The sequence below is a fragment of the Bos taurus genome, chromosome 26, assembly GCF_002263795.3.
Source record: "Bos taurus isolate L1 Dominette 01449 registration number 42190680 breed Hereford chromosome 26, ARS-UCD2.0, whole genome shotgun sequence".
NCBI classification, from domain to species: Eukaryota; Metazoa; Chordata; class Mammalia; order Artiodactyla; family Bovidae; genus Bos; species Bos taurus.
The window spans coordinates 34,888,217-34,899,554 of record NC_037353.1 but is presented as its reverse complement, the minus strand read 5'-3'; positions in this window follow the sequence as shown (position 1 = coordinate 34,899,554).

The following is an 11,338-nucleotide window of genomic DNA, read 5'->3' as shown; positions in this document are numbered from 1 at the left end:
CCTGCCTCCTAATACCATTCCCTTGGGTGTTAGGACTTCAATCTAAGGATTTGGGGAGCACACAAACATGCAGTCCCCAGTCTGTAACACAGGCCCAGGGGCCCGTTGCCCTAGCATTCATGTGGATCCTCACCTGGAAGCTGGAAATGGGTTATCTCAAGGCGGTTGGCAGGTTAGTTGGCTACTGTGGAAAATGGGTCAGGAGGCCTGGGCTCAAGGTCTGTGTTCTGCTCACTATTACCGCAGCCCACACCAGCATCACCACTCGGTTTGGGTCGTGGTTCCCACAGCCAGTGTCAATCTTGAGATAATCTTGAGTGCCCTGTGGCATGGGCCACCATGGATCACCGCTGCATCGGAAGTTGACTTACTGATGGGTCCCCCTTGCCCGCCCACAGCGGAGAATTCCCATTCTGGTGCTGGGAATCATAGGCTTTTCCTGACTGGCCCTGGCCCCGCCCACTACAGGTCGCCCCGCCCACAATTCCCTGCCCACTGTGCGGCCGCCCTGCCCACAATGTCCCGCCCACGACGCCCCGCCCACTGCTCGGCCACCCCTCCCCCCTTGAATCCCGCCCTCCAGCTGTTCCAAAAACACTTGAGTTCCTTGAACGCACCATGCCCTCTCCGCCTCTGCAGCTTTGCCAAGGGCTTGTCTTCTGTACGAGGTCCAGCTCTTCTAGGCAGTGGAGAGACGTGAGGACCTGGCCCCACGGACAGAAGGTAATGTCAGTGTTGACTATCTGAAATTAGTTGCCCACAGCTCTTTGGAGTTAACCGTGTGAGTTTCCCATGGGCTCCATTGGCCCTAAATCAAAGGCCAGCCCGAGTTCACACCCTCTCTCGGAGCCTGCCTTGATGGGCCCAGCCCAACCTGCCCCAGTAAATTCTTCGCATGCCTATGGGTGAACATCACGTTTGGTGCTTTTCAACTGTTGCTTAATACTGCTAGTTTTGCCTGTGCTTCTGCTCTTCAGCTGAACTTCAGTGAAATGGTCTCCATGTTGAGTGCTTTGTGTTAGCCTCCCCTTAACTGGATCCCTCAGGACAGCCCTAGGAGCAGATGATTGTAGTTCCTCTGTAACAGGTGAGGAAACCAAAGCTCAGAGGCTAATTAAACATGCTCAGACGGTAAAGCATCTGTCTACAATGAGGGAGACCGGGGTTCGAGCCCTGGATTGGGAAGATCCCCTGGAGAAGGAAATGGTAACCCACTCCAGTATTCTTGCCTGGAGAATCCCATGGACGGAGGAGCCTGGTGGGCTACAGTCCACGGGTCGCAAAGAGTCCGACACGACTGAGCTACTTCACTTTCACTTTCACTTTCAATCACTCAGGGAGCCGCAAACCTGGGATTCTCCAGGTCTGTTCCACTGCGGATCCTGTGCTGCTTCTGTGTCTTACCACCTGTGACTTTCTGAAAGCAAGGACTACGTCCCCCATGTTCTACATCTTTGGGGGGTGCACTTTGCAGAGGAGCCTCTCAGTGTGAGACTGGCCGGTCCCCTTCGGTACTCCCACCAAGGCACACTTATGCATAGTGCTTGAGGCTTCCCGAGTGGCGCTAGTGGTAAAGAACCCACCTGCCAATGCAGGAGACATAAGAGTCGCAGGTTCGATCCCTGGGTCAGGAAGATCCCCCTGGAGAAGAAAATGACAACCACTCCAGTATTCTTGCCTGGAGAATCCCATGGACAGAGGGGCCGGGTGGGCTACAGTCCATAGGGTCACAAACAGTCAGACATGACTGAAGCGAAGCATTCTTTTTTTCTTTTCTGGGGGGTACTAATTAGCTGTGTGCCTCGGGGCCAGTCATTGAACCTCTTTAGGCCTCAGTTTGCTCATCTGCAAAATTGATAATAAGACCCATCAGAAGGTCTTTGCTAAACATGACAACTTCTAAAAGGAAAGGACAGTTTTATTAATTCTATAGTGTCAATTTCAAAGACTTTTCAGAAGTGACATTGAAATCAGTCTGAAAATTCACTTCAACTTTTAAAAAGTATCATGTACATGAAATTAGTGTCTAATATTGAGCCTTGTATTCTAATCTTAACCTGAAATTAAAAAGTAAACAATCTATTTTTGGTTTCTGTGTTTGTAAAAATAGTGAGTTGTTGCAGCAGCTACACTAAATAACAAAAATGTGTTCTTTCACAGTAAAGAAGAGCAGTGTTTTGTCAGTTGTGTCTCTGGCTTTTACTAAAGAAAGTTAAAAATTCACAAAAAAAGATGGTTGCTAAATCCTAACACCTGTTGAGCACAGCACAGGCGCTAGCATGTCATCATTGGTCAGGAAACTTGAGTGATCTTTATTAAGGATAATTAGCCACTTAGACTTGTAGAATCCCCAAAGCTTCCTGAACCGCAGTTTCCTCGTGAGTAAATTAGGAATGAATACCTTCTCCGGCTATCTTGTGGGGTTGTGAAGCCAGATGAAGTAGAATGTTCAGAAACAGGAAAGTACTGTTTACAGATGATATTGTGTAATGAGGGTTTCTGGCACTTGGACCGGGTCTGCTATTATTTTGTTTTATTTCTATGGAAGTATGCTTACTTGACAATGTTACTAGTTTCAGGTGTACGGTAAAGTGATTCAGTTATGTGTACATTTATATCTTTTTTTTTAGATTATTTTCTCTTATCTGCTAAGTCACTTCAGTCGTGTCCGACTCTGTGCGACCCCAGAGACGGCAGCCCACCAGGCTCTGCCAGCAGTAGAGTTCCCTGTGCTGTACAATAGGTCTTTGTTGGTTATCCATTTTAGATATAGGAGTATTTATATGTTAATCCCAAACTCCTAATTTATCCCTCCTCCCCTTTCCCCCTTGGTAACCATAAGTTTGTTTTCTGTGTCTGGGGGTCTGTTTCCATTTTGTATATCAGTTCATTGGCATCATTTTTTTAGATTCCACATTATAAACAGTATCATAATATTTGTCTTTGGCTTACTTAGTATGATGATCTCTAGGTCCATCCGTGTTGCTGCAAATGGCATTATTTCACTCATTTCTGTGGCTGATATTCCATTATATAATAAATATTTTAAAAGTTGCAGTGTGTATACACACACGCACCGCAATTTCTTATTTTAATATTTATTTACTGGCTGTGCTGGGTCTTTGCTGCTGCTCAGGTTTTCTCTAGTTGCAGCGAGCAGGGGCTACTCTTCATTGCAGGCTTCTTGTTGTGGTGGTTTATCCTGTTGTGGAGCACAGGCTCTAGAAGTGTGGTCTCTAGAAGTTGCAGCTCACAGGCTCTAGAGCTTGGGCTCGGTTGTGGCATACAGGCTTGGTTGCCCCGCAGTGTGTGGGATCTCCCCAGACCAGGACCAACCTCATGTCTCCTTCACTGGCAGGTGAATTCCTGGCCACTGGACCACCAGGGAAGTCCTGTACTGCAACTTCTGTATCCATTCGTCCATCCATGGACATTTAAGATGCTTTCGTATCTTGGCTGCTGTGAATAGTGCTGCTCTGAACATTGCGGTGTGTGCATCTCTTTTTTAATTTAATTTTTTAATTTTAATTTTAATTTGGCTGCAGGGTTTTAGTTGTGGCACGTGGGATCTTCACTGTGGCATGTCGGTTCTTAGTTGTGGCATTCAGGATCTAATTTCCGATCAGGGATCAACCAGAGCTCCCTGCATTGGAGCTCAGAGTCTTAACTGCTGGAGCTCCAGGAAAGTCCCTATCTTTTTGAATTATAGTTTCCTCCAGATATATGCCCAGGAGTAGGACTATAGAATCATATGGTAGACCTATGTTTAGTTTCTTAAGGAACCTCCATACTGTTCCCCGTGATAGCTGCACTGATTTACATTCCTACCAGCATTCTACTACTACTTTAAATAGTCTGATCATTCAAGAATTTTAGTTTTTGTTCTGGGCTTTTTTTCATCTCTGGTCTTTATATGAATTCTCCAACATTAAAACAAGCCCACAATGTGTCTTATATGCTTCAATAATAGCACTCTCTTTGTCCAGTTATCATTTAAGATTGAGAGCCCCTGAAGATGTGCTGCTGCTGCTAAGTCACTTCAGTCGTGTCCAACTCTGTGCGACCCCACAGACGGCAGCCCACCAGGCTCCCCTGTCCCTGGGATTCTCCAGGCAAGAACACTGGAGTGGGTTGCCATTTCCTTCTCCAGTGCATGAAAGTGAAAAGTGAAAGTGAAGTCGCTTAGTCGTGTCCGACCCTCAGTGACCCCATGGTCTGCAGCTTACCAGGCTCCTCCGTCCATGGGATTTGCCAGGCAAAAGTACTGGAGTGGGGTGCCATTGCCTTCTCCGAATTAGCTGTGTAACTAGTGACAATTTGCCTACTTCTCTAAGCCTCAATTTTAATTTCTATAAAATAGGAATAATCATAGCAATTTGCTGTTGTTCAGTCACTAAGTCGTGTCCAATTCTTTGTGACCCCATGGACTGCAGCACTCCAGGCTTCCCTGTCCTTTACCATCTCATGGACTTGCTCAAACTCATGTCCATTGAGGCAGTGATGCCATCCAACCATCTCATCTTCTGTCATCCCCTCCTGCCTTCAACAATAATAATAATAATACCTACCTCAAAGAGCTGTTGTGAGAATCAAGTAGAATAGGACTGGGCATGATATGAAATACTCACTCAAACATTAGCTTCTTTTTTTTAAATTAATTAATTAATTAATTTGGCTGTGCTGGGTCTTAGTTGCAGCATGTGGAATCTTCGATCTTTGTTTCGTATTCAAGCTCTTAGTTACAACATGTGAGATCTGGTTCCCTGACCAGGGATCTGGGCCCTCTGCAGTGGAAGCATGGAGTCTTAACCACAGGACCACCAGGGAAGTCACAAATATTAGCTTTTATTTATGAAGCTGCTGCCATGTAGTGAGGACTCACTGTGTGCCCATTCTGAACTAAGCATCTTACATGCACTGTTTCATGGAGCCCCTTATATTGCTTCTGCTTTCCATGAAACAAACCCAAGGACCAAGTGCCTTATACGCGATTGGCTTATGGGATTCAGACCCCATCTCCCCAGTTCCAAGCTCAAAATGTAAGCAAGTATCATGCAGAGAAGGGCTCAGGTGCCCCCACAGGTACTGCAGGAGCCAAACCACCCACAATGGAAGCATCTTAAGGTGCCAGCTTGCAGGGGCCGGGGCAGGGGGAGGGGGCGGCGCGGTGGTGCAGGGCTCAGCTTTTCCCAAGGGGTTTTAAAGCTGGGTAGATTTTTCCAGCTTACTCGAGGGATAGAAACACCAGCTGCAAAAGACTTGAGACTCATTCCCATGAAAGATGACTTTGGTTCCAGAAAGATCTTTCCAATTGTATGACTCACTTCAAAGCAACCAAAGGCAACAGAGGCTGAGCTGCCAGTCCTTACAGTATCTGGGCACATTTCCTTGGGGCTTGAGAAAGCCACCAGTCCTACTTAAGTCCTGCCCCCACCCCTCACCCTCAACCCCGTTGCTGGAAGGGGGCCTCGCTCCACCTCCCTTCAGGATCAAACAGGCTTGCCTGGGTGTGTCACGAGCCCTGCCCTGCTGGACACGGCCCATTGTTGGCCGGAAAGCCCTGGGAAGGGTGGAAACTTGTGCTAACAGCTTTTGAGAAAGCCCAGGATGGTCAGAGGACTAGTGCCCAAAGCTCAGCCCCAAATTTGCAGACCTGCCTCCACACCCTAAATTCCCTTCTCCCCTACAGCAGCCAGGACTCTGACTAAAGGAATGCCCCTTCTATCCTATAGCACACAGGGGAGGGCTGTGGCAAGGCAGGGCTCCGCTCCGGAGGAGGGTGTAATCTGACCACATTTCTTTCAGTTTCCAATCCCAACTGGTTAAAAAACCCTCTTCAGGGCCTGTCATTGTGTTAAGCACAATAGCAACCCCTGGAGAGGTTTTTCTGTATTTATTTGTGCTGTCCCCCGCCACTGCTTCGTGTAAACTCAACCCTTCCCATCAGATAAAAAGAAAAGTTGGCTTGGGAAAACCTCCCTCCAAAGCAGAGACTGTTTCTGCTTTGTCCTGAGCGTGTTTTACTTGTGGGCCCTCCCAGAACATCCTGGGATGTTCCAGAAGGCCTCGAGGCAGGGCAGAGCCTCCTAGCTTTCAGAAGCAAAGCTTGAGAACCAGACTGGAGGGTATGTGAGTCCAGATGGTCTGAGAAGATGAATGGTGATGGTCTGATGGCGGCAGCTGATGTTCTTTGAGAGCCTCCGGACTCAGTACTTTGTATAAATGATTTCATCTGTGAAGGTAAACCCCTGACTGAGAGAGGCACTAAAAAGTGGGTGGGACTCTAGCCCTTCCCATCAAGTCAAACAGGCATATTCCTCCTAAGGCTGTCAAGGCTCTCTGGGGTCTCCTCATTAGCACACGGCTTCTGTGTGTGCCTGCTAAGTCACTGCAGTTGTGCCTGACTCTTTTCGAGCCTATGGACTGTAGCCTCCTCTGTCCATAGGATTCTCCAGGCAGGAATACTGGAGTGGACTGCCATTTTCTACTCCAGGGGATCTTTCTGACCGAGGGATCGAACCCTTGTCTCTTAGGTCTCCTGCATTGGCAGATGAGTTCTTTACCACTAGCGCCACTGGGAAGTCCACATGGCTTCTAAGGTTTGCAAAAGGACCATCTTTGCACAGACCAATCCCAACCTTTCTCTGCAAGGTGGAGCCTGGCCAGGAATAACAACCTTTTGCTCTCAACTGGGCACATGCTGGCACAGAAAATGTAGGTTCTTTAATTCCTGCTATTGTCCCCAAACATATGCTTCATAATGAAAAGTTAGGAAATGTTGTGAGCAGTTACATTCCCATCAGATAGGAGTCAAAGCCGGCTGGATTACCCTGCGTTTCTTTTTCTTTTTTTTTTAATAAATAGAACAAATACTTCTTCCTCCACATAAAAATAAGGCTTTTCAGACAACTCAGATTAAATTGCTAGTATTTATTTATCATTTAAAAATTTTTTGAATTTTATTTTATTTTTATTTATTTGGCTGCACCGAATCTTTCTAAGTTGTGGCACGAAGAATCTTTAGTTGCAGCACGTGAACTCTTACTTGCGGCATGTGGGATCTAGTTGTCTGACCAGGGATTGAACCCAGATCCCCTGCACTGGGAGTGTGGAGTCTTAGCCACTGGACAACCAGGGAAGTCCCTTATTAATGATTATTTGAGTCAAATGGCTTCCACTGTAAAAGTGGTACTTTTACAGGCATCACCTCTGACCCCCACAGGCAACCTGGGGAGCTGCCGCTGCCCTCGGTACACACATCGGAGCATGGCTGATTTGTCCAAACTCACAGGGAGAACTGAGGGAGAGTCAAGGTGTGGCCCCAGGGCTAACAGAAAAGCTCACGCTTCAGTCCACAAGGAGATTCTGATTCTGTAGGTCTGGGGAGGGAGCTGGGGGGAAGCTGTCACCTAAAGCAAAATGTCAAAGCTCCCAAGTGCGGGACTTCCCTGGTGGTCCAGTGGTTAAGCCTCCGTGCTCCCAATGCGGGGGTCCTGGGTTCCATCTCTGGTCAGGGAGCTCCATCCCTCCTGCCTCAACTAAGACCCAGTACAGTCAAACTAAAATAAATAAAGAATTAAAAAAAAAACGCTTCCAGGTGATTCTGATGATCAACCAAGCTTGGGAAGCCCTGGCCCACACTGCGTGGCCTCAGGTTTAGAGTGGAACTGGCCTGTGACTCACCAAACATCCATCTGCAGACCTTGTTACTCACCGTCACCCTAGTGTCACCCGGAAGTCAGACCAGGGCCTGGGAAGTCTGCCCTCGTGAAGAGGCCTGTGAGCGCCAGAGGACTCCTTAGAAATCACGGGCCCCATGCTTCACACAGCAGGGCGTCCAGCTCTCTGAATCAGAATCTGTCCAAATGTCAGCTCCTTTGCAAGGAGATGAAGGAGATTGTCTCTCTTTAAAGAAAGAAGTGTGAGATGAGCGAGAACGGGTCAGGTGCCCAGTCTCTCAAAGGAAAAACAATCCACTGGCATCTCTCCTCCTCCTTTTCTCCACTTGAGAAACCCCTGAAGGTTGAAAGCCTGCCCTCAAAATCCCATTATTCCACCAAACAGCTTATTTTTTCCCTAGTGTGCTCACTGTTCTTTCTATCTATTGTTTGCTGGTGGTGGTGGTTTAGTCACTAAGTCGTGTCTGACTCTTGAGACCTCATGGACTGTAGCCCACCAGGCTCCTCTGTCCATGGAATTCTCCAGGCAAGAATACTGAGGTGAGATGCCATTTCCTTCTCCAGGGGATCTTCCCCACCCAGGGATCGAATCCAGATCTCCTGCACTGCAGGCAGTCTCCTGAATTGTTTGCTGGTAGGGTGCATGTAAAAAATGCTAGTCTTGAGTTTTCTGTGGAGATAGTTGCTCCAGGGAAATTTGGGAACTATCTTTAGGCCTAGCTGGAGGGAGAATAAGAACAGGGAAACCAAGAGTTATGTCTGCAAACTTTTCTTTTACATAAAAGTGGTTGTTTTTTATTTTTGAATCCTTATATGTAAAGCATCTACAGTGAGTTGAAAAACTGTCCCTCAAAAGATAGGTCCACCCAGAACCTTAGAATATTCCCTTATTTGAAATTAGGGTCTTTGAAGATGTGATTCAGGCAAGGGTCTGGGAGTAAGAGCATCCTAGATTCAGGTGGACCCTAAATCTCATCGTATATGCCCTTATGCTGCTAAGTCACTTCAGTTGTGTCTGACTCTGTGTCACCCCAGGGACGGCAGCCCACCAGGCTCCCCCGTCCCTGGGATTCTCCAGGCAAGAACACTGGAGTGGGTTGCCATTTCCTTCTCCAGTGCATGAAAGTGAAAAGTGAAAGTGAAGTCACTCAGTCGTGTCAGACTCCTAGCGACCCTTATACGACACTCAAAAGGAGAAGACAGAGATACACACAGAGACAAAGACCATATGAAGGCAAAGACAAAGATTAAAGTTGTGTTGGGCTTCCCTGGTGACTCAGTGGTAAAGAATCCACCTGCAATGCAGGAGATACCAGTTTGATCCCTGAGTTGGGAAGATCCCCTGAAGAAGATCATGGAAACCCACTCCAGTATTCTTGCCTGGAGAATTCCATGGACAGAGGAGCCTGGAGGGTTATGGTCCATGGGGTCACCAAAGAGTCAGACATGACTGAGTGAGTAAACAGCAACCACCATGAGCTCAGGAGTTACCCATCTGAAAGAGGCAAAGAAGTATCCTCATCTAGCACCTTGAGCAGGATCATGGCTCTGCCTTCACCTTGATTTTGAACTTCTGTATTCTGCAATGATGAGAGAATGAATTGCTGTCATCTTGAGCCATCCAGTTTCTGCTCATTTGTTATGGCAGCTCTAGGAAGTTAATATTGCATTTTTATCAGTGAAAAAAGGTCTCTAACTCCTCAGCAAGATGGAGCAAGCATTGGTCTAAACCAGATACCTCCATCGTGCTGACCTAGGTCCCCAGGGCACTGTGATGCCTCTGCCCAGGTGTGGAGACACAAGGCCTCCTTCTCCAACACCAGAGAGGCAGATAAGGGTCAGATTTTTCTCTTTCTAGAAGAAACGTTCAACATTTGCCTGGCTATCAATTGGCTGGCCAGGCAGGCATCAATGGCCCAACCTGGTTAGAATGTTTTCAGGAGGTAAGGCCTGAAGCAGGCACAGCCCACCTTGGGTGTCCCTGGACAGAACTGAGCTGGCCAATCAGGTGGCATCTCCTCCTCCCTCAAGGGACTTTGCTCTTTAGAGCCTGGCCCTTGGCGAGGATATTGATGTAAACGTCCGTCTGCCAGTGTGCAGGGCCAGAGGGGCCTGTGAGTTCACCTCTCTCTGTGACTGTCAGGAGCTCCGGGTGCTGACTCCTTCAATCCAGAGCCACTACCCAGCAGCATGACCTGGACAAGCTACTCCTGCCTCAGTTTCTGCATCCCTGTACCCAATGAGAAGAAAGATGCTGATTATCCCAGGAGTTGCTGAGAGGATTATGCATGAGAAACACTCAACAGTTACGCATGAGATAACACAGGCCCATTTGTTGCTGTTCAGTTGCTAAGTCCGGTTCTACTCTTTGTGACCCCATGGGCTGCAGCACGCCAGGCTTCCCTGTGCTTCACTGTTTCCTGGAGTTTGCTCATATTTATGTCCATTGAGTGGGTGATGGTATCTCACCATCGCTTAGGCTCATGTTAACACCATAATAAAAGGTTAGAAAAATATTATTATTGTTACTAAATTAGTATTTAGTATTATAGGGTATTATCAGCATGAGGGGGAAACAGTCTATACATTAATGGCTTAGAACCTGACTGAAAATGTCTAGATCCTAGGAGCTTATTAAAAATGTGAACTCCCAGGTCCCTCACCACCAGATAAATTTAATAGAGGACCTAGTAATGTGTGTGTATGTGAGTGTGTGTGTGAGAGAGAGAGAAAGAGAGAGGGAAGGAGGGAGGGAGGAAGGCAGATTAATAACAAAACTCTCATGTGATTCTGGGGCTGGTGGTTTACAAATTATAATTTTTAAAAACATTGCCCAAATTAGGCTGTTCCCTAGAACCATGAAGTTTATTTTAATTATTAATCACTAGGAAGGGACTGCATTTGCTTTGAAACTAAAATCGAAATCTTGCCATCTCATTTCCATTTTCTGTAATTGGTTACTTTGAAACGGTACAGAATGCCAAGGTCATAAAGTTTATTTTAATGAGTCTTTTCCTGCCCCTAGAAAGTGCTTAAGTTCACATCACTAAGCTTTATGCTCCGCATTTCTCAACCTATATAATTGGAAAAGATAAATGACAACAGCAAATTTTTTTTTTTTTTGCAGTCTGGGACAAAATGTTCTGTCGGAGCTTCAGAGCTCTTTCAGATCTTTCGAGAGGTGAGAATGGACTGGTCCGGCATCTACAGGCCGCTCCCAGTGCAGCTGCCACGCCCCCTCTAGCCCAGTCCGCACACCTTCTAGGTCTGCTGCTCTGAGGCCCCGGGTGCCTCGTGTTGCTGCTGACAGAGGGCTGAGGGACCCCCTGTAAAACGTTCCAAAACAGGTCGGTGCTTGGTCTGCATGAATCCCCCCAGAATTCCAGTGTTGAAATCCTAATGCCCGAAGTGATGGGATCAGGAGGTGAGGCCTTTGTGGGGGTGATGAGGTGATGAGGGCAGAGCCGTCATGAGATTAATGTCCTTATAAAAGAGGCTCCAGCAAGACCCCTCAGCCCCTTTTGCCTTGTGAGGACAGAAGGGGAAGTCTGCAGACTGGGTGTGGCCCTCATACACCCCTTGTTGGCACGCCAACCTCAGAGCACCAGCCTCCAGGGCTGTGAGAAACACATTTCTGTTGTAAAGAACCCAGTCCATGG